Here is a 23,935-nt window from a genome sequence, read left to right on the forward strand (position 1 = left end):
AGAGACCAGCGCTGAGAATGCAGAGGACCTGTCCATGCTGTGCCTTTCTCCAGTCGGTGCTGCGGGGAACTTAAATTTGCCTTTCGGTTCATACAGTGCAGATGTCTGTCTAGCCTAGAGGCTCCCATCCCCCTCTCTGAGCACTCTTGCCATCCGATCTTATAACAAAGCACTCGCCTCTTCCTGCCATCGGTTCTGAGCCCCCCAGTTAACCAGTGCCAACCTCTCCACGTGTGACAGCCTCTTTCCCAAATACTGGGGCTCCAAGGTGGGTCTTGCAGGCTGTTCGGAAGGCTTATGAATCCAAGCTCTGCCAGACCACAGGGTCGGAGGAAGCACCTTCCCAAGTCTAGGTCTGAGGGGTGGTCTCATGGATGGGGCCCTGGGGTGAGGTTTGGGCTGGGAATGCAGCCCCTGGCTGCCATTGTGACCTTGGGCGAGTGATGTGGGAGCCGGGACAGGCAGTGTCGTTTACTCTGGCCTGGTCTCTTAAGTCACTTTTCAAAACGGGACCGAGGCACTTCTTTAACACTTAACCTTGAGCCTTGGATCTGAAGCTGTAAAATGGTGGTAATACTTCCTTTGACAGTTCCACAGCCAGTCTTATGAACGTATTGCCATGTCAGTGCGGAACGGCAGCTCCCGGGAGATGAGGGTTGCTCGGCTGTGGGCTAGCTGCATGTGTGCAGAGGGTTTAAAACGGTAAGTCAGAGATGCAGGAAAATCTCTGGCCATGTGCTTTCTTCAAGGCTTCTCATTTTCCACAAGTCATATAGTAAATATTGTATCTTTGCTAAATGAGTTGGCTCACGTGTAATGAGTGACTTGCGTGGCAGATAGCTGTCAGAGGCATGCAGATTAGGAGTTCTTAACGAGCAGGACGACCCTACCAGGATTCCCAGGTCGGGGCAGGAGCCAGGCACATCTTTTCAGTTTCCCTTTGGCAGTCTCCCAACCCGCCCGCCCCTCTTATGGTGATTCATGGTTTGATTACTGCAATGGGCTTTTTCCAGCATTACTGCTCCAAATCTTTACCTCGTGCCCACAGCAAAATCCTGCCTCGTTAGTGGTGGAGGGGCTCTCGAGTACATTTCTAGCGCTCTGAATGCTGCTTCAATGTAGTTGACTAAATCTGCAAGCCCTTATATCGTATGGATCCTGGTTTCTTAGCAAGCTGCTCCCCCATCCTGGGCTTTCCTGGTAACTTCAGATTTGAACACCCAGGGTCGAGAACTAAGGAATCTTTTTATTGGCCAAGAGTCCTTTATTTCCCCTTGTCTGTCCGCCAGAATCTGTTGACATCCAAGGGTACAATCCAATCCCATCTGTTTACAGAAGCATTCACTACAGGTGGTCTTTTCCTCACCAGCCCGAGTCTGGGTGGGAATGTGGTTAGTCGCCATCGGTCAGAAGCAGCTTGCCCCACTGATGGGCTTTGTGTTTTCAGTTTCTGTCCTGTGTGTGCCCCCAGGTTTCACAATGGGTGTGTGTCTACAAACACACAAAGGTTACTGAGCTTCTGCCGAAACAGCTCTGCGTCTGTGTTACTACAGCCTCCTGCTATGTTCCTTCAGGGAACTGGGCTGGGCTGTCACTTTCTCTCTTGCTCATAGCAAGAGGCAGATCTGAGTTTGTGTAGGCTCTGGTTTTAGTATAGTAATAAAAATTTTCAGTAATAAGGCCTTGAAACCAAGGGTCTTAAAGTGTTTCACTCAAACTGAGCCTTGCAGCTAGATCTGGGCAAAGAGTGCAGAGGAGTATTTGCTAACTCTTTTCAGAAACTTTTCTCGAAATTAGCTTTGTTGCATCCACCTTTTTCACGGACATTTGAGGGAGCTCTTGTTCTTACACGAGCATGTTTGAAGGTCAAATTTCAGGCCCGGGTTTAATTCAGAAAAGAAAGTTATTTAACCAAAAATTCATTTGGGGCAGAAACAAAATTAGTACATAAAGGTTAGGTCATCCCATTGGGGAACAGATGCCATGTAAGGTTGCCAACCGTCCCATATTATAAGGGATGTCCTCTATTTAAATCAGGTTTCCAGCAGCACTACACCTCTGGTTAAAATACAGGATAAAAGGAGTCTCGTATTTCTTTAGAAGGCTGACAGAGGGGCAGGTGGGCCAAATTTGAGTGGTGGTGTGACCTAGTGCACAGGGTCGCAACACCACTCAGATTTGGCCTGGCCGCCCCACCATCATGCATGTCCTGTGTTTCTGAAAGACCGTGTTGGCAACCTTAATGCCATGTGACTTAAGTGACCAGTCACACAACTTGCCTATCCATGCAAACAGTTTGTGAACAATCTATAGGCTGATATTTCTTTGAATAAACCATTGATCAGTTTTGAATGGAGAATAAATTAATAAATCATGCTCTGTTTGTAGGTGAATTACCAGCACAAAAATAAGGGTAAACTTGATGGCTAAATTGTCATAAAAATCTATTAGCTCTACCTGCACCATCCCTCTTGGAAAAATATCATTTATACCCCTTTTACAGATGGGTCAATTGAGATATAGAGCAGTTAATTGGCTTCTTCAAGGTCAAGCTGCAAGTAGCAGAACTGGGATGAACGCAGCTTTTTGTTTTAAGTAATGAAGTCCTTAAACAAAAATAATGAGGAGTCCTTGTGGCACCTTAGAGATTAACAAATTTATTTGGACATAAGCTTTCGTGGGTTAGAACCCACTTCATCAGATGCATGGAGTGAAAATACAGGAGCAGGTCTAAATACAAGAAAGGATGGGGGTTGCTTTACCAAGTGTGAGGTCAGCTTATGCCCAAAGAAATGTGTTAGTCTCTAAGGTGCCACAAGGACTCCTCTTTATTTTTGCTGTTACAGACTAACAGGGTTACCACTCTGAGTCCTTAAACAGCCTCCTTCAGGAGACAAGCAAAGGGTTAATGAGACTTACTCATAAACGCGCTTGATAACGCCCACTTATCACTCACTCATGTATCCTACAGTTACTGACAGTTGAGGTTTCAGCAAAAGATGCTTGTGGCAAAATGTAAATTGCAATTTGCTTGGTACGTGTTGCTTTCGGGGGGTCTTTTGAAAAATGCCATTTGTGTTCCGGAGCTTCAGACAGTACAGACCTGAAAATGAATGCTTCTGCCTATGTAAATTAAAAGCAAAACCCAGTGTTGAAACCAGATCGCAGCAGGCTTAAGCCATCGCTCTGTGCAGAATGTTAAATACCCAGTGAGCTGGAAGCAGCCTGACAGACCGGGGTTTTTGTGGCTGCCTGCCTTGCTTGAGACTCCAAAACTGCTAGCTGGATTTCTGAAAGGTACAGACGCAGCCGAGGTGAGTCTTGTGCTGATTATTCCTGGCTAGTTGTTCAAAGCGATATTGGGCTTGAACTTGTCTTTGGTTTGACACCCCCCACCCGCACCCCCTTTTCCCTCTGCTGTTGCTCACTGAACCTTTTACCCAGCTCTGAAACAGTGTTATGGATTAAAGGCTGAGTCTAAGGTAAGAGGAATTAATGCGATTCATATAAATCGGGTGGATCAGAAGAGCGCTCTAGCTGGTCAGCTAGCCCATCCTCCAGACTCTTGGCAGTATCGTCCCTGAACCCTCGCTACTAGATGGATGTCAGTCGTATACCTACTGATGTCCGTGGTCCAATCATGGAATAGCTCCACTGGTGGGGGAGTCCACAGTGTCCCACGGCCCAAGGTGTTGGATTGCTCCTCTATTCTTAGCTGTCCTCTATGCTGCAGGTTGAAGCTCTTTAGCATAACACTGCTGGGACAGCCCAGGAATGTTGCTCGTTACAACAGCTGGGGGCTTTCTCCAGCGGTTCTCAAACTTCATTGCACCATGACCCCATCCTGACAACAAAAATTACTACACAACCCCAGGAAGGGGGACTGAAGCCTGAGCCTTGCGCTGTGGGTGGGAGGGGCAGGAAAGGGCTGTAACCGGAGCCCCACCGCCCTGGCTGTGGCTTCAACCCCAAGCCCCAGCAAGTCTAACGCCAGCCCTGGTGACCCCATTAAAACAGGGTTGCAACCCAGTTTGAGAACCGCAGGTAGCCTAATAGAACTGCCCCAGTGTGCTCTAAGCTGAGGGTTGTGAGCGTACAAGCCACGGCAAGGGCGGGAGGGATAGCTCAGTGGTTTGAGCATTGGCCTGCTAACCCCCAGGGTTGTGAGTTCAATCCTTGAGGGGGCCATTTAGGAATCTGGGGCAAAAATTGGGGGACTGATCCTGCTTTGAGCAGGGGGTTGGACTAGATGACCTCCTGAGGTTCCTTCTAACCCTGAGATTCTGTGATTCTAAGGTAGGAAGGTTGCAACTAGCCGTGAGCTAATTCATATGCTGTATGTGTCCACAGTATGTGCAGGGTGGTATTTATAACACATACCCAGGTTATATTTGGAGGGGTATTACAGTAGGCAGTTCTTTGTTATTAAAACCCCCTTTCGGTCTCTGTACTCACGTTGAGATCAGGCTGAATTCAGTGCTCTGTATGGACCTCTTGGCCCTAGCTATGTGACTAAAAGGACAAGAGCCGTCCGCTTCTGATACGCACGCGCTGCCTCGGGACCGGACTGCCAGTGTCCTTTGCTAGGAGTTTCTGCCTAAGCCAGGCAGCAAAGCATGCCTTATTGTGTCATCTGGGGATGTGGTAGGTCCACAAACACCGACCCATGTGTGTTTCATGTCCGGCCTAGCTAAATGTAACACCGCTGCACACTTACAACTGTACTTCCTATTCCCATTTACACAGTACTGTGCCGTGACTTCGCTCTTCCTCTTCGGAACCCAGGAGGTGAAAGGCTAGTACGTTGAAGCATTACTCACAGACATATACTAGGTCTGGTAGTGTGTACGCTGCCCTCTGTTGGATTAAATCAGAATTGCTCAGCAGCGTCCAAGATCCTGTACAGCTTGCAGCTAAAAGGGATTCTCCTTTATCTCAGCCATTAAAGAACTACAGCTGTGGACCAGGAAGGCCCTGTTTTCTATCACCTCTGCTGCTGTGAAGTTCCAAAAGGTCACATCATTGCATAATACTGATAGTCATGAAGTCTTGGATTGTGTCTTCACTAGGAAAAAGGTGTATGTTTCAACCTGTAATCAGTTAATCTGTGGTACATTCTTTTTGGATCCCATTGTAGTGTCTCTTTCTGGAGCAGTTACTCTCCACTGGCACTTGAGTTGACACTAGCTAGCCAGAAGGCTGGTTAAATCAGGATTATTATTATTGCTAATAGTGCTTTGCACTTGGCATTTTGTATCCTTAAAATCTCCAACTGTGTTAGAAAGGTGGGGTAAGCATTATCCCGATTTGACTAATGAGGAAACTGAAGCACCCAGGAGTGAAGTGGCTTAAGAACAGAGTCCTGGCTCTCAGCCCCAGACCATAGCTCGCTCCGCAGTGATTCCTGCTCCCCTGCCCCGGGCTCGGGACAATCGCCTGGCACTGATCTCTACCTGTTGCTGTTTTGTCTTTATTATGGATAATGGTGAATCATGAAGGTTGTTACAAGGAGGAGGGAGAAAAATGGTTCTTGTTAACCTCTGAGGATAGGACAGAAGCAATGGGCTTAAATTGCTACAAGGGCGGTTTAGGTTGGACATTAGGAAAAACTCCCTAATTGTCAGAGTGGTTAAGCGGAATAAATTGCCTAGGCAGGTTGTGGAATCTCCATCATTGGGGGATTTTTAAGAGCAGGTTGGACAAACACCTGTCAGGGATGGTCTAGATAATACCTAGTCCTGCCATGAGTGCAGGGGACTGGCCTAGGTGACCTCTCGAGGACCCTTCCAGTTCTATGATTCTGTGAAACTGAGGCGGTAGGAAGGGTTGCTTATGCCGTAAAGCAATTGCTCGCCTTTTGTAGTTTGTTAGAGCAGTGTTTAGAGTTGGCACCTGAGGCCCGGGCCCCATTATGCTAGAGACTATGCATGTGTATATAGTGAGTGACTGTCCCTTCCTCCAACATCTTACTATTTAAATAGACAAGGTAGAGCTGGGACTAGAACCAGGTCTCCTGACTCCCTGTCTGGTTCTCTATCTGCTAGGCCACACAAAGCTCCCTGTAGAGCCCTCCCTTCAGATTCCCTTGTTTGGGCCTTGTCAGATTGAGTAATTGGTTGGGTCTGTGCAGTGCAAAAGTCTGAAAGCCAAGGGACACCTAGGGCTGTGTACTGGGGATAAGCTATCCTCTTCCAAAAGGTTATTTACTGCATGTTCCTTTGCAGCATCCAGATCCCCTATAGCTCTTGAGTGGGAAGGATATGTATTCACTTGACAGGTTATTAATATTGCTTGAAAAATCCTCCTTACATTGTTCTGTCATGCTGAATATGGTAATCGGTATTGCAGCTTGTATTGCCGGGATGAACTGTGATTGAAAACCCATTAAGAATTTATGGACTAGAGCTGAATTGCCAGAACATGGATTTGCCAAAATAGTTTAAATGCTTACACAGAAAATTAGACCTTGTGGGAAATTAGTATGTTTTTCTCATATGCAATCCGTTCCCACTGAATCCTGATTACTGGCAGGAGTGGATCAAAGCCAATAAAAAATATTGAATGCGTATAGAATAGGGATCACATGTCTGACATTTGCTACCCGATGACGGTGGTAAAAGGTTCCTAGTGAACCTCCGCTCCTGAAACACATTGCAGAGTATTCGTTCTCAGCAGTTTGCCAGACCATGTTCATTCCTTTAACAGAATGTTGATGCAACTGATATGATGCAACTCCTGTAAATGCTGCACTGTAGATTTTCAAAAGGCTGTGCAGAGCTGTATTTGAGCCTTTCGTTGTTGAACCTCCGTGCTGCCTTGGCTTCAGTTCAGTTGGGACCAGCTAAAACAGGGGCAGAGGCTTCAGGTTTTATTGGAGAGAAGTCCTTTTGCATCACTCTTGTTTTAGTGTCCCAAACATTACACTGCTCCAGCTCTGCCTTCTAATAACAACATATTGGCTGGACATTCCTTTTTTGGGGGGTGGCATTGTGGTAGGGGTTAGAACACAGGACTGGAATTCAGGAGGTGACTAGTGACTTTCACGTGCCCTGTTTGAAATGCCTTGAAAGGGACCTGATTTTCAGCAAGTGCTGAACACTTTACCCTCTGAAAATTGGACCCCTTTGAAGTGTCTCTAATCGAGCATCCAAAAACTGATACCCAAAATCACTAGTCGCTCTTGAAAACCTCTGCCATGGTATTAGATACCTGGCACCTCTTGTGCACGCAGGATCCTGTGTCTGACCTTCCAGGTTGGAAGGAAAACTGTGCCCATTCAACTCTGCATGGCATCTCACGCCCGTGGTGGGTAAAACCTCTCTCCACATGTAGAAGTTGTGCAGTGTACTTCAAAACAATGTTTTTAATTAAAAGCGACATTTCTTAGAACTCCTGCTGGCAGCAGCTGTTACCGCTGAAGCGTCGTTTATGACACTGTCAATCTTTGCAGCCCAGGGTTGGTGACTTACAAATAATTATTCAGACAGTATTTAAAGTGGGACAAGGCAATCGGCCAGTCTCAACGTTAACAGTATAAAGTTCATGCTTAAGCATATCTGCTTGTTGAATCCATGCTGGTTTAGGCTCTTACATACAACCAACTGCGCGTGGACATGAATTCTGACTCAGCTGATCACCAATATTCCCCCCTCAAAAACCCCACTCTCACTTCTTAATTTTCTTTTCCCTCTTTGCTGCTTTATATTTTTGCTTTCTTTTAAAATCTGATGCTTTCAGACACTGCAGCGCACTGTTGGCTCCTAATGACCGCCCTGGGGGTGTGACGGGATGTATCATTTTTAGTTCCTGCTGTGTTGTTTTTTTTTATTTTTCCTGTGGGATAACAAGAATGTCACATAATGATGGGGCCAGGTGCTGCTCTGTGGCAAGCTAAAGATAACAGCAAATGGCATGGGACCAGGCAGCAGGATGGATGGATGTACAGACATGGCTCTGAGCAGACCGGTGGCTGTAGGCTGTTGATTCTTTGCCGAGCATGCTGGGTGGACAGGATTTCTTTTTTGCACAGATTAGAGCTGCCTTATCACAAATGACGATGGCTCATGAGCTCTGTCACCTTACTGTTCAACAGCTAGAGATGGGCTCAGTGAGGCAAGAATTACTTCCAGCTCCTTCAGTTGCAAAATGGACATGTGTGTTATCCGCTTCCTTTTCCCTGCAAGGCGCAGTCTGTTGCATGGTGGAGGTAGAGTCAAGCTGGCCCCCTGGCTTTCTTTCAGTAAGCACCAGTGTGGAGCCCACTGGAGGTGTCCCTGCACCTCTTGCACGGGAGCCCAGAGGGTTTTTGAGTCGCAGTGGCCTTTGGGGAAGCATATGAGTTTGGTGCTGCCTCGTGCTCCTGTACAAGGGTATAAAGGCAGGGAGGAGGCGGCTGCCACCCTCCCTCAGTTCCCTCTTGTCACCCCTGGCAGTGACATGGAGCCTGGATAATGTCCAGTCAGCTAGCTCTTAGCTCAGGCTAAACTTCTTCAAACCCTGCCGAAGTCCGCAGGATGGAGTCTTCACATCTCCAGTATTTGACCACTGTGAACTAATCTGACCCGCCTGGATTGAGCTCTACTAGTCAGACCCCACCCTCCAGACATGCACGCAGTACAGAGCTCCTTAACGTGGCAGACTTTAAACCTGCAGGCTGCAAGCTGTGGCTCCCCTGCAATGGACTAAGTCCCCTGAAGGCTGGACACAGCAGATATTACTTCTCCCTGGGGGAATCACACGTTTGGAGCAGAGGCTTGGAATGCTTGTCCTTCTCTGCCGGACCTTGCACCTCACGAGACGGGAAGCTGCAATTCTGTCTTCCAGAACAGTCCATGAAAGTCTCATCAGACCTCGAGGAGTCAAATTCCTGAGTCCTACTCATGGACAAGCCAGCATCATCGAGCAGACAGGCAACGCCTGAGACTGACACAAATAAGAGAGCGCAAAGGAGATCCAGCACCAGCATCATCCCAGATTCCCACAGCACTAAAGCTGATCTCAACATCAGCATTGCATCTGGCATCAACACTCCCAGTGTCTGTGAGAAACCCGGAGGAGCTGCACCAAACACTGAAGCAGAAGCCCAAGAAGGAGCTCCCATAAGAACAAATACCACAAAGCCTCCTGTGAGAAGTCCACCACGTCCCACATGGGCTGGGGAGAAGGAGCAGCCTGAAACAGAGCAGACTCCACCGGCACTGGTCCCAGCTCCAACAATGCACCCCTTGGTGTCGCCTTACACGACAGCACTGCCCCGAAAGAGGTTTACACCTTCTCGCTGTTCCCAAAGACTGTTCTCCCCGGAGGTCCATCATCAATGTATTTTGTCAAGCAGCCTGCCATCCTTCAGGATGCAAGGCAGTGTAGTAATATAACGTATCGGTACTGTGCCGCTTTTCCCCTCCAGCACTGTGGGACAAGTGGGAGCAACCTGCTGCCATCTGTTTATGCTGCACCTACTCTGTCTGCTTTCGTTCCATATTCCAGTTCAGATGCCTGTGACAGACATCAAGATTGCTGGGCCCTATATTGCACATGGGTTTTTTAAAACTTCCTGTTAGGGACTGTGCAGGGGGATGAACTGCAGAAAAGGAAACCTTAATAAAATACCTAAAGCCACTTCTGTTGTGTGCTGAGTGCTGAATAACGTGTCTGCCTTAGGATGAACTTTTGCCTTCCTGCTTCTCCTCCTTGCTTTTTCTAAATCTCCTTTTCTCATTAAAACCAAAGGTCATAGGAACAATGAAAGGGAACAGTGTGTCCCTGCTCTGCCCATAGAAACATCATTCTTTTAATCTGAATGGGATTGACTTGTCCCAAAGTGCAAATATACCAAGATCCGCCGGAGCAAATGTGTCCAGGATTTATGTTGCAAAACATGGGGTCGCTGTTCACTCTACCCTTCCCCTCTCAATCTTCTGCCGCAAGGTGCTGCGAGTGCTACAGGGAACAGATGTAGTAATGCTCCTAGCACGTGGAAATAGTGGTGAGAAGCCACACTGGCAAATCGAACGCCTTGAGCTGGGTGCCAGGCCCACCTGGTTCTGAGTCTGGCTCTGCCACTGGTTCAGTGTGTGTGGCCTTCCGTGAGGCCCAGGTTTGTAAAAGCTGACTGGTGCCCAGCTTCAAGCATCTAAGGCAGTGATGCGCAAACTTTTCCAGTCCCGTCCTCCCCCCGTACCAGTAACGGAATCTGTCAATACCCCCCACCCCCATTACTGCACAGCCTAGGCTTCCTCAGCAGCAGGGCTGGGGGTGGGAGAGGGGCTGGGGCGAGCGGCAGAGCTGGTCTGGAGGCGGAGAGGGAATGAGGACGGAGTGAGGCTGGGGGTGAAGCAGGGGGTGGAATGGAGCTGGGGTAGGGGGCAGAGCTGGGCGGGAAGGCAGAGCAGGACTGGGGGCTGAACAGGGTTTGGGGAAGAGCTGGTCTGGGGGCAGAGAAGGGCTGGATGCATGGCGCTCCCTCCCTACCCACCGTGGGGGTGGCCCGGGCCCTGCTGCACGCTCCCCAAACGTTTCTCCATGGCCCCCTAGGCAGGCATGCCCCACAGTTTGGGGACCACTGATCTTAAGGCCTGACATTCGGAGGGGTTAGGCAACTCCAGTTTCCATGGACTCCAGGGGGAGTGGTAGGTGCCATCGTGTCTGAAAGCCAGGCCCATGGTTTCTCAAGTCAAGTACCCAGAATGAGTGGTTCCTTCTGGAAATGTGGGCGTGAACATCTTCCTTCATCTTCCTGACTGTAAAATGGGGCTAAACCTTCTCCCTGGGTCTGAGATATTCATACAGCCCCTTGATAAGGTGTGCAGCGCGGGCGCCATTGACAGTTAAAGCAAAAGGCTGCAGTGCCGTTTGAGAGTGAAAAGCATCCACTGAATGCGTCCAATGAAGTGAGCTGTAGCTCACGAAAGCTCATGCTCAAATAAATTGGTTAGTCTCTAAGGTGCCACAAGTCCTCCTTTTCTTTTTGCAGATACAGACTAACACGGCTGCTACTCTGTAACCCATTCTTGTGGTTGGTAAGAATCTTTCCCTCCTTAAGGTGTGGGGAGAGGGAGGTGCCTGCTCTTTCCTTGCTCAGCAGACAGCTCTCCAGCTGATCGCTGGGCACTGCTCAGAGGCTGGGTAAGCTGTTCTGTTCGGGTCCTTGGCCAGAAAGATGCAGCATCTGCCAAGGGAAGGACAGGATTGGGGGGAATAAACAATTCCCAGTGCTCTCACAGGAGAGTAGGCGCCCTGCTCTGTCAGTCTCAAATCTAATGAGAAGACACTTCTGAGCAGAGAGGGGGATTCAAAACCCAAGTCTCAGGAAGGTGGATGTGCTCCTGGAGTTACACTAGCCACCTCAAGATCAGGAAAGAGGATAGAGAGTATGCGCGGTTGAGGGAGATCAGAACAACTCCATCTCCTAAAGCAGTCATGAGTGAGTGTCGGTTGCCAGCATATAAGCTGGTTGTAGGTCATGCTAGGCCATGGTTGAGAGAAGCGATTTCTCATTGCTACCTTAAATGACTGCATCTTAGAAGAGTGCCGTATACAACTGTTCGGTACTGCAGCAGCCAGAGGCCCGCAAGTGAGATCAGAGCCTATTGCGCGGCAACCGGTGCGTATGCATAGTAAGAGACAGACCCTGCCCCAAAGAGCTTGCATTGTAAATAGACAAGACAGAGGCAGGGGAGTGGGGGTTCAGGGGGAAGAAAGGAAAGATCATTGCGTTGTACAGTTGGGAACTGAGGCAGAGAGAGTGAGTGATTTGCCCAGAGGCAGTCAGGGAGTATGTGGCAGAGCCAGGAATCAACCCAGATCTCGAGTCTTTGTGTGGTGCCTTAAATACAAAACCATCCAGTTCTCAACTGGGTCCTAAGTCACAAACACACCTCACTTGGATCAAGAAGTTCTTGAAGCACCAAGTAACTAATGTGGACCACAACCCAATGAAGTCCAGTATCCTCTGAGGAAGGATTGTCCTAGAAACTGGTCCCTGAACATGAAACTTTTAAAAGGAGGATTTTAAAACGGGAAGCTAGTCATAAAGAACCCCAAAATCCACACTTGAGGAAATTAAAATCCTTGGGTTTAGTATAGTATGACCTCTTAACCACACTGATAGTCACACAGGGCATGCGTGCCCCTAGCAGAAAAGGAAGCAAAATAAAGAGGGAAAAATAGAGTAGGGTTAGAGGACAAGATTTCAGAGGTGGTTTGAGCCAGACGGCTATCCTTCAGAAGAGGAAATCCAACCCATGTGAAGTCAATAGAAAGGAACGTAAGCTGTGATAGATGCTGTGTAAGATCAAAAATAAGGAGTGTGAAGAGCAAATAGCCAAAGGCATTACAAATAAAGAACCAGAAATCCTCTAAGTCTATCAGAAGCTGGAAGCCTGCAAAATAATCAGGAGGCACAGCGGCATGGTGTTAAAGGAGAAATTAAAAACCATGAGAAACTAAATATTCCTTTGCATCAGAAGGTGCTGAGGAGTGAGCTGCTCTTTTCAAGCAATAAAGATGGGCTGTGTCAGAAGGAGGTGCTGGAACAGACTGGTTCCATTTTTAAATTGATTACGAGTTAATCGGTGGAAATAGTAATTATGGCAGCTCCTCTGTTTTGAATGAGGCTCTTACTGCTATCTTGATAATACCCAGTATTTCAGCTGCTGGGTAGGGTTTGTTTTCCTGTCTCTTTAAAGGACCTCAGCTTTAGCCTCCTTTCTTTAAGCAAACAAAACAAAGAAAACAGTTTGCCGGAGAGAATGCCAGTGAGTTTCTCTTGGGAAACATTTGCTCTTCGTGTTCTTGGCTCTCTTCTTTTTGACCACGCGTATCTGGAGCCCTGTGTTCTTGGCATGAACGAAAAGCTGAGTGACATCTGGTCACCCTAAAATCTGTTTCTGTGGAAAAAGATAAATAAATAAAACAAAAATCTCTTATGTGGCTTCTCTGGCTGCAGGCAGGCCGGTGGGGGCTCATAGTGGGCAGGGGAGGAGGGGAAGGAGCAGAGACGCTGTCCAATATCTGAAATATTAGCTGTCAGAAATGCCGCTCGGCTGAGAAGTGGCAAGCTTGGCACCATCAGGCTTAACTGTGTATGCTGACCGTCCGCTCATGCAGGAATGAGATGGGGATAAATGAGATGGTCTACGTATCGAATTCTTGGCTACCCCGTGGAACGGGACTGCTGAAGCTGGCAAGTCTGAGATCCACCAGCGTAAATGTCAATAACGCACTGAGCTCTCCAGTTGGTCGTGTTGTACCTCTCTCCAGCAGGGCTATTTTAAGGGAATAGGTCATGAGTAATTTGCCAGGCTTTTTGGGCAGGCTTATAGAAATACCTCCTTAAGCAGTGAATGTTCCCATGCAGGTGTGAGATTCTGGGAATGGAGCTGGTCTGATTGACAAGAAATTGTATTTCCTTCACAATCTCGCTGCCAGTGACTGGGAAGAGAAGATTCTCTTTTCCCTGGAGAAAACCTTCTGGGTGACTCTATTTTCAGGATGGAAGGGGGTTGGTGTGCCAGTTTTGGCATTTGGCAATCATTGCACTCGGAGGCTCAGCTTTTCCCAGGACTCTTGTACTGCCTGAGATGGTCTATGGATCTCTTTGCAAGCCTGGAAGGATTCTTACCTCAGGCACCCACTTCGGAGTGAAACACCCTGAATTAGCTTCCAACTCAGTCAGCCACTTGCTGTTTCTCGCCCTGTTTTAACTAATGCCCAGGACAGAAGCGCAGGGGCGGATGTGGGCTTCTCTGCCATGGCTTGTGTGGCTATTTAGCTCCGATGGAGAAGGCAATAGGTGGGTGTCTTGTCATTATTGCAGTGCCTGTGTAAGGAGTGCAGGAGGGCCACGGGTTAGCTACTTGGGAGCCCAAGAAATCTCTTGACCCTGTGAGTGAGTGAGAAGCCTCTGTGTCAGGGCATGGTAATCCGCTGGTGGGCCGCAAGGCAGTGGGTTTACATTGACCATCCGCAGGGACATGCTGGCTGCTGCTGCCCACAGCTCCTGTTGGCCGGGAATGTTGAACCGCGGCCACTGGGAGCTGCGGGCGGCTGTGCCTGCGGACAGTCAGCATGAACAAACTGTCTCGCGGCCCACCAGCTGATTACCCTGATGGGCCGCAGGTTGCCCACCAGCGCTCTCTGTCCAGCTCATGCTCCTGTTGGCCAACCCTGAATTTGTCTGCTTAGATGAAAGAAAAAATAAAAGTTGCCAGGAGTTATAGTTGGCACAAGAAAGTGCAGTGCACTCTTAGCATGGCTAGAACACGAAGTACTCCTACCTTCTATCCCTGGCCATTCCCACTGACGAAATGTAACTTCAGGCATGGCCTTGGGCCAGACATATCAGTCGGGGGTTGTTGAAGTTGGTGTCTGAACTACTGGCTCGATTTTTAAAGATAGAGCACCCACAGTGGTCCCAGAGCTCAAAGGCAGCTGCAAGTGCTCAGCACTTCAAACAGCAAGGCCTTAACCTCCCCCCTCCATGCAAAATGTGTTTATCTGCCTCTTAGAGATGCTGTCCTAATGCTCACACAGTACTTAACGGGATGGTGCTCTGCAATTGCCAAGTGTTCCTTCAGATACAAGTCAAGATGCATCTATAGCATAGCAACGCTGAGTTTGTATGGTGATTGGCGAACCTGGAAGTAGAACTAATAAATAATACTTCGCTTTTTATATAGGATGTCTCATCAGTAGATCTCAGAGTGTGCTACAAAGGAAATCAGTATCATATCCCCATTTTATGGATAGAGAAACTGAGGCACAGGAGTAACATGATGAACCCAAGGTCATCCAGCAGGCCAGCGGCAGAGCTGGGAATAGAGCCCAGATCTCTTGAGTTCCAGGTCGGTGCTCCATCCACCAGGCCACACTGCTCTGAAGACACACACACCCCCCAGTCGCCTTGGTTTTATATACAGTAGCTCTTGTGGATCATATGTAAAAGCTTGTCAAAGCACTTTGTGAAGCCCAAGGATAAACACTAGTAGTGTGGTGACACTGCAGGGGAATGCAGCACCTGCTAAGTGCTCGGCAATAGTTGAAGAATGTGCATGCAGCCTTGATAATAAATAGGGAGATTTATGTGAAGCGTGCTACTTAACACATTGTTAACAAACAGATCATCTTTTTGCAGCAAAGCACTCCTTGGAGGGAGTAAATAAAGACTGGGAACTGGCAGCTCTGTTGGAGCAAGGGCTGGACCCTGTAGATACTTAAAAAGAAGAAATTGTTTCATCTGTGGAATGCAGGTTTCTGTTCTCTCAATCTGTGTGAGGGTTTTAATGCCTGGGATAAATATCCAAAATAGCTTCTGATTATTTAGGTGTTCAAGTTGTGTCTTGGCCGTATTGAGCTGGGAGTGGAATGCTTGGAGAGAGCTGCCAAGGATTTCTGCCTTTTCTTACAGATTGCTCATTTAGGACCTTTCTTTAGAAGACACTAGTGGTCCTGAAAGCATTAAGGTTGATGTGCGAAAGTGCTTTGACCATGGATAGGTCAGGATGTATCAGTTGATATAACTCGTGTCAATCTTTTTCGGCTTACTTCCTTCTTCTCCTGTTACAATTCTGGTGTAACTTTAGAAGCTGAAATCTCTTGAGTCACTAGTTTCAGAGGAACAGCCGTGTTAGTCTGTATTCGCAAAAAGAAAAGGAGTACTTGTGGCACCTTAGGTGCCACAAGTACTCCTTTTCTTTTTGAGTCACTAGTGTTATAATACTGCTTGCCATTTGAGAGCTGGGTACTGAGCATTTCAAAAGGTGAAACATTTAACACTGTTTCTAGCTCGAGAAGTTGTTGTGGTAGTAGCCTCTGAAACCATCAGAAATGAGATTGGGGTGTTTCGATTGTGAGCGTCTCCTTGTCTTTCGTGTGTCTTTAAAGTGCTGAATAAACCTGTGGCCCTCAGTGAATAAATTGTTGTGGGTTGTAAGGAAGGTAATCGAGTGATGTGATTTTTATGGTGTGTTCGTGTGCATTCTGCCAAAGTTGGGAAGAATTGCTAGTGTAAATACTGGTGGGAATCCTAGTAGTTCATGACTGAATATTTTTAAATTTTTTGAAGCATTTCTGTTTCTGGGAGCATATGCAAAAATTAAAGACACTTTTAAAATGGGTGAACATCATTTTAAACATCAGTAGAGTCAACCCTGACAGTACCAAGTCTCAAACTTCAAGCCAATATAAATCTCATTACCTGGGATTGTATAGCATGAAGAAAAATTCAGCTACATTTGCAAATGTCTGTTTCCCATCCCAGTTATGAAACCATGACATAGAGACCAGTGGAAACTGGGAGAAATATTCTCGTCTCATTTTAGTTTGTGCTAGTGGTAATGGCTTTCATTCTTGTCAGGTGTATGTATTCATTTACACTTTACTAGTGTAACTCAGAATCTTTTTATAACCTTGCTCAGACACAAGTCCTGGCTTCTATGTATAGAGAGGCTCCATTTATAGTGATGTAAAATCCCCAGTGGAAAGTCCTACATAGTTTTTAATGCTGCAGTATCCTCTGAAGTGAACCTCACAGACTGTCACTATGCGGGTATCTCTTATAATTCTATCGCTTTCTGACTTTGGATTTTGCAACGGATAGACTCCAGAGTTTTAGAAATTGATTATCATAACGTGAAGAGAAGTGGAGTGGAAACCGTGAAGGACTCATAGAATACCATTATGTCTGTGCTCCCGCAGGGTGTTGATGCTAGACAGGTGTGGCACGTAACCAATTTGTAACCGTAAATATTGGTGAATCATAGAAGTCAGCACTTATTGGTAATTTACTCCACTTTTGCTTGCCATCCCATGCATTTTAAGAATCCAGAGTTCTTGTATTCCATGGCCTCAAAGTGCATTCCAGACATGAATTTAGCCTTGATACTTCCCTGTGAAGTAGGACCATGTTATCCCCATTTTACAGATGAGAAAACTCGGAAGTGAAGTGACTTGACCAGAAAGTTTGTGGCAGAAGCATGAATGGAGAATTGGTGGTGTAAAGGACAGAGGGGAAGGAAAAGCTCTCATGAAAAGAGATGGAAAAGATTGGTATTGCTTACCTTAGAAAGAAGATGAGTAAGAAGAAGCATAATTATACAGAGTGAGCCGTATAGGGAAGGTAAATTGGGAACTTCATTCTCTGTCTTGGAACACCAAGGACAAGGGGTGGTCAGTGAAATTAAAATGTGGGAGACTGAAAACCAATAAAAAGAAATGCACGGTGGAACTCACTGCCACGGAATGTTGTTCATTCCAAAAGCTTAGTAAGATTAAAAAAGGGCCTGGATATTGACATGGATACCAGAAGCCAGAGTTGTTCTAGTTGATGCTAACATCCATTTTGGAAGGGATATTAAACCTTATATTAAACCTTCAGGGTTTAAACCAATCTCTATCTATTAGAGATTAGGAGACCACCTAATGTAAAGGTCAGATTATCCCACATCTGCCTTAATGTGAGGTTACTTGCACCTTCCTCTGCAGCATCTGATGCTGGCCAGGGTCCGAGGCAGATACTGGACTAGCTAGACTATGGAGCCGGTCCGGCAGTTCCCAGGTAGAACTGAGTCCCAATCCCGTGCTTTAGCTATGAGACCATCCTTCACCTATTTTGAAACGTAGTTGCATTCTAGTTGTGCACTAGAGCTGTTCCAGCACAGAGAGAATGTGTGCCAAGCATGTGCTGTCCTGTAGCTCCTAGTTTAAAAAAAAAAAAAAAAAAAAAAGGCAGCAGGACCTGGTTGTAGTGAGCTCAGATTTCCAGAAACTATTTATAGTCAAGCAGGGTAAAAGCACCAAACGCTCCCATTGTACAACGAGCAGTTCTATAGTGAACTTGTGTGGCGTGGGGGAAATGGTTCTGCTCACGCTGTCACCGTCGCTTTCAATGTGACTAAAATCTGGGTTTGACTCAGTTAATAGTTTGATTACTCACTGATCCTCCTTCAAATCCCTCCTTAAGACTCATTTCTACAGTGCTGCCTAAAGAATCCTGCCAGCTGATCATAGATAGGCAGGGGGTCAGCTGCAATTACGGCTTCTGCTAACACCTGCGTATGTGCACACCCCCTATAAACTTTGCAAATGCACCTAAGCTCTGCAAAAGCGTGCCTCGATTTCTGCTGGCCTGTCCTCTCTTCCTGCTTGTTTCACACGCTTGTTTTGTCATAGATAAAATACTAGGCTGGGTTTTCATCAGGGCCTGAGGGAGTCAGGATCCAAATCCCCTTGGATTTCCCGGAAATTTCGCCATTTAACTCCCTTGCAGCTCCTTTTGAAAAATCCGAGCTGGAAACTCTCTGGTGCAGGGACCCAACTCCGACTATGCATATGTACAGCACCTGACACGATGTGGCCCTGACAAAGTTGTGGTGTCTGGGCACTAGTATGATGCAAATAATCATCGATCTATTAATAGAAAGAAGACTTGTGATTTTAACAGTCATTAATAACAGTTGCTTGCCCGTTAATAGTCAATATTCTTTTCCATGGTGGCCAGCTGCTAGCTTTTTGTTTTCCCCTGATGCAGAGACCACTAAAAGGCCTTATATGTTTCTCTCCTTGTCCTAGGAGCAGGGAGCTAGTGGAAACGTCCAGCTTTGTCTCACTATGTGAAACCCCTCCCACCCCCCCAAAAAAAACAACAACAACCCACCCCTTTGTACCCTTTTACAACTTTGTTTTCGGCCAAGCCAAACATATTCAACAGATGCAGGGTTTTAAATATAGAAAGCAGGTGTCTGCAGTGAAAGAGAAGTTCCTCAGTGCTTATCTGAAGTGCAGAGGGGCTTTCACCGGATACTCCTTTCAAAACAACCCCGTCAGAGCTGCTGCATCCTGACTGGGGCGATTTGGGCAAGCCTGTGTGATGTGACGGATTATTAATAGCCCTCAGAAACGTGATACTCAGCTACTTCACTTCCCAGGAGGACAGTGGGGATCTGCTCCTCATCAGGTCACTTCCTCCGGGAAGGTTTTAAAAGTAGGAGAATTGAATAACTTAGCACTTTGGCTGCAGGGCACTGTGTCCATCTACTCACTTCCAGCACACCAGGAAGGAGTTTGTCATCCTGACACCCAGGGCTGGCACGCTCACATCCTCGCTTTGGGTAAGATTTCAGAAGCATTTCCAGGCGCTGAGCTCGCTGCAGCAAGACTGGGAAAAGACGTCTCTCAAAAGCTCAGGGCTTCAGGCAGTGGGGGACCCCCTCCTTAGAAATTCAACTTCACTGAGCCCCGCAGATGCTGTAGGGAACCACACCGTGCAATAGTGGCTGTTCTTTGGGGAAAACGTGAGGTGAGCTTCGTCTCTTCCTGACTCAGGCCGTAACATGGGAAGCAGTAGCTACCTGCGAATCTCTTAGAGGTCCACTGGAAACCTCTGCTGATTTACTCAGGGTGAGGACTTTCAGACAGACAAGCTGACTGACTTGAGTCATCTTCATTTATTGAGGGGTTCTCGGTATTTCTGCAGCAGCATCGCTCCCCTGGTATCTGTTGGAGGTGCCTGGGATAGATTGTCATTCTGAAACCTGTCGGGGGGCCTAGTCGTTTTACAGGGAAGATTGCCGAGACTGTAACTTGAAGGCAGAGCGTCTCTTTCCAGTCTATCCTTTGTTGTAAGAGGGGATAGAATTCTCGTTAAGACGCATGGAGCATTGATTTGTTATGGGTTTGTTTGTTTTTTAATGTAAGTCACTGGGTGCCCTTTCAGGGGTGACCAGTACAAATGGAGTATGTTCTTAGCTCCCCTTTTACATTGCTCTCTTACAGATTCTTGTTCCTCCCCATCCCAGATTGGTGTAGGCATCAGCAATGAAAGAGGAACGCAGTTCCTCTGCAGACATGCAGTTCCTCTGTGCCAGTTTAGGAGCCTTCCCTCTTAGCATTTGGAAAACTAGCTGGACAAAGGAGAGACCTCCTCCTGCTCCTCCCAGGCTGGTATCTCCAGGGAGCAAGAGGATAGCCTGCACATATAGTCTAACTTTACGCTGTACAGTGATAAGTTCAGACATGGGATCACTGATTGTGCTGGAATGCTTCAGGCGGCTGACAGTTCTCACAGAGCGTGGTATCCATTGGCCTTGTCCGGTTTCCACATGTTGCCCTCGGAGGGTAAAACCCCAACAGCCTTACATTAGCGCAAAGGAATTCACACAAACTAAGTTTCCCAGGCAGGGAACCAAATTTCCACTGAAGTTCTGTGGAGAGTGGGGGTGAGAAGAAATGTGGCCCTTTGGACTGGGGCAGGAGTTGAGGGTGGGGAGTTCTAATCTCTGCACTGGCTATGCCTCGCTGTGTGGAAATTGGCTAATCAGTTAACCTCAGCCTGTTATCCCCATTTCACAGATAGGTAAATCCTTTCCCCATCTCATAGGAGCAGTGCCCTGAGTTATCAGTTATTTGTGCAGTGATTTGAATGTGCCAAATGCTGCATAAACATGACATCGTTTCATAGGTCCACGTTGCCCCCAGTCAAGATGTAAAGCCTGTCAGAAGGTTTTCAGGGCAGGGCAAGGATCTCCTCCTGTTGTGTCATTACACTGGACGAGCTGTGGGGCACACCCCCAAACCCCCAGAGGTCGCTTGCCCTGAGGTTCCCCTCCTTGGAAGGGGATCTGTCCAATTACTGTTCATCAGTAAAGATGCTTTGCCATTATGTCTCCATCTGTGAGAACTCCAGCTCAGGTAGGGACTGCCTCTTGCAATGACCGTTTGGTTTCCAGTCCCCCCTCTCATTTATACTTGCTGCCCATTTCAGTGTTGCTGCCATGTGACAAATGGATGGTTTGACTCTCCTGCTGAAGGTGGCTATGTAAATGTTGTGGGAGGGCTCACGGGTGGTGGCATTCTTAGGAAAATCTGCTTTCTCTCCATGTCAGTGTATTTTTCTGTCCACTTGAGACTGGCTGGGCCGGTGCATGGGCAGGATGTTGGGGAGAACCGCTAGGATATTTCCTGCCGTGGAGAGCCACAGCAATTTTCAAAGGGCTGTTGCTGAAACTAGGGGCCTACGTGTGGCTTTGGGGATCTGGGGTCAGGCCCGTTAATGGGAAAACTTGGCCTTGACTGAGTCCCCACAGAGCCTAGGGAGGAGAGGAGGGACAGGCTTGTGCTTCAGCCATGGGATTAGGACTTGAGAGATCCGACTATCCGATTTTTTTCAAGAGAGCGCAGATTTCCAGAACTGTTCATCGCCCAGGGTGCAGAGCTGTCTTGACTGTCTGGCCCTTCATCTTTGTGTGCTTGGGTTCCCTCTCTGTAAAATGGGGGTGATTGTACTTCTTTTCTTCCCTCCTCCCTCCTTTATCTTGTCTCTCTCTGTGGGCGGAGATGGGCTGTTAATGTGTGTTTACGCTGCGCTGAGTGCAGTGGGGCCCTGGTCTTGCTTGGGGTCTTCAGGTGCTGCATAGTTCTAATAATAACGGTATGTAGCTCCCAGTGACAGCAGGAATTGCTTTTAGCTCTTTTCCTAAGGTGTCATGTCACAGTTGGACAGCCCATCACCCTCTCCCTCCATCTTTAACCCCTTCCTGGATTCAGAGTAACAGCCGTGTTAGTCTGTATTCGCAAAAAGAAAAGGAGGACTTGTGGCACCTTAGAGACTAACCAATTTATTTGAGCATGAGCTTTCGTGAGCTACAGCTCACTTCATCGGATGCATATCGTGGAAACTGCAGCAGACTTTATATATACACAGAGAATATGAAACAATACCTCCTCCCACCCCACTGTCCTGCTGGTAATAGCTTATCTAAAGTGATCATCAAGTTGGGCCATTTCCAGCACAAATCCAGGTTTTCTCACCCTCCGCCCTCCCCCCCCCCCACACACACACACAAATTCACTCTCCTGCTGGTAATAGCCCATCCAAAGTGACAACTTGGTGACCCCTTCCTGGATGTTTGTCAGCAGTCTTCAGAGGCATCTGCTGAATTGAAAGAACAAGGGGTCAGGACGCTGGATAATGCAGGATTAGCATGGTCCCTCGTGTAGTGTAAACGGTAGAGGATGGCACGTAGTGGGTTAAGCCTCTGCTAGCAGCCTCCTCCCTCAGGTGTTCTGTGAAGCGCTGTTACAGTTCCAGTTGCTTTTTTGTGCTGCGTCTGCAAGAAGAAAGAACCAACCAAAGATGTTGCTCTGCTCAGCCACCTCCCGTTTCAGTTTACTTATGTGCTTATGTTCTATTTTGAGTCTCTGGCCACGCAGGGCTAAGCAGCCTGTGACCTGGGGAAGGTGTGAGTTTTTCAAAACAAGAGTCTGCGAGTGGCTGAGTGGGGTGATCAAATGGGGAGGCTGCCTCCAGCCGGGATGGTGGGGTGCATCTCCTTCAGCCAGGCAGGTTGCAGACCACATGCTGGATATCCTCGAGTCATAGAAATTAGGGAGTTCCTCCATTTCTCCCACATTCACAATCTCCTGACTGGTTTCAGAGTAGCAGCCGTGTTAGTCTGTATTTGCAAAAAGAAAAGGAGGACTTGTGGCACCTTAGAGACTAACCAATTTGATGAGAGCTGTAGCTCACAAAAGCTTACGCTCAAATAAATTGGTTAGTCTCTAAGGTGCCACAAGTCCTCCTTTTCTTTTTGTGAATCTCCTGACTGGCCACAGTTGTTCCATGCGGAATATACACAAGGGCTCTGTCTAGTTTCAGGGCTGTTGAGCAGCAGAGGCTTAAATGAGGGGCCATTGAATCTGGCTGTTCTTTAACAATGTGTTTCACTGTGAAATGCACAAGAAAATCCTTCCTCACAGAAGTGAGCAGCTCTAAAGGCTGCCTGAAAAATGCTCCAGATTCTCTCCCTCTGAAATGAGTCAGATTCAAGAGGTCACGAAGCACTGGGGCTTTTACCAATTCTCTTGGGAGACTGTTCCACAGCCAGACATTTCCCCGTGGGAGGGGACTTTAGCTCCATTTTTCTTTTCCTTAATCTTCTCCCATTACTGTTTGATATAGCCCCATGGACAGCCCTCCCCGTTGCTTTTACAGCTTTCGGTGGGAAGCTGTTGTGTGCTGCCTCTTATCATGTACCCCAAGACCTGGGTGTTTGGAGCTTCTATATACGTCAGCAGTGATTACGGAGTTTTCATTAGCCCCTGTTCCCTAAACCGCCTGCAGCCATCACGAATGTTTGTGCGTGCACCAAAGCCAGCTAAACTTCAATAGGAAAAGGCTTCTTATAGTTGCTTTGCACTCTCCCTTCCCCAGGATGGCTGTTGCTGACGTTTGTCTCTGGCATGTTCCTCACGCCCCTTCTTACAGCCTGGATGTTTCTCATTGCTGCTGTCAGTTACTTATGTGCACGCACAGGGACACTCTCTGCTCTCCATCTACCCTCATGTACTAATAGCTTTATTAATAGGTTTCCAGCTCCTCAGGAGGCTTCTAAGAGGAATGCGCCTCTGATTTCATGCCTCAGGAACAGGCACTGACTGAAGAACCAAAAAAAGAGAGAGAGGAAAAGCTTAGTTGACCTAAGAGTATTAGAAGTGCATTTACTTGACATTAACCATTGAGCAGTGTCAGTGTCATGTGGCTGCTTAGGGGAGGCTGACTGGTTACAAGCAGAGTGAGTTATTCAGGTCAGAAATCGTGTGTGGTTTCTCCTACCCTACTGTGTTGTGTTTGCTTGGATACTAGCAACTTAAAGGTAAGATACAGATAGACATTTCACATTCTCTCTTGATCCCTGCGTGTGTGTAATAAATTGCATGCTGTTGCTTGGAAACACAGACAGACATGGCTATAAAGTCCCTAATCTCAGATGTTTCGTTACAGAGCATTAACAGCAAAATATCTTGATGCTGAAGGGTTTTTCTCAGCGACTGCTGGCTCAGATCAGCTTTAATTGTGGCAGATGGTACTTGCATTCGGAGGAACAAGTACCACATTTGTATTCCTAAGGTGGCACTTAAGGCAGCTTCTCTGTCTTGGCAG

The 23,935-nt window shown here is 47.4% G+C and overlaps 1 protein-coding gene across 10 annotated transcripts in view; it reads left to right on the forward strand.

Annotated features, from left to right (window-relative positions):
* PTP4A3 (protein tyrosine phosphatase 4A3) overlaps positions 1-23,935 on the forward strand; it is a 172,197-nt gene that overhangs the window by 99,963 nt on the left and 48,299 nt on the right. Inside the window, exon 1 of one of the 10 annotated variants that reach the window (XM_073330006.2) lies at positions 18,929-19,106. The exons of 8 other annotated variants lie outside the window; for them this stretch is intronic. The gene's annotated coding sequence lies outside the window, so the exon portion shown is untranslated. Of the gene's footprint in view, positions 1-18,928; positions 19,107-23,332; positions 23,649-23,935 lie in introns of those variants that run through there. One more of the 10 variants, XM_073330004.2, reaches the window with a different exon arrangement.

The sequence above is a fragment of the Lepidochelys kempii genome, chromosome 2 (assembly GCF_965140285.1).
Source record: "Lepidochelys kempii isolate rLepKem1 chromosome 2, rLepKem1.hap1, whole genome shotgun sequence".
Classification (NCBI taxonomy): Eukaryota; Metazoa; Chordata; order Testudines; family Cheloniidae; genus Lepidochelys; species Lepidochelys kempii.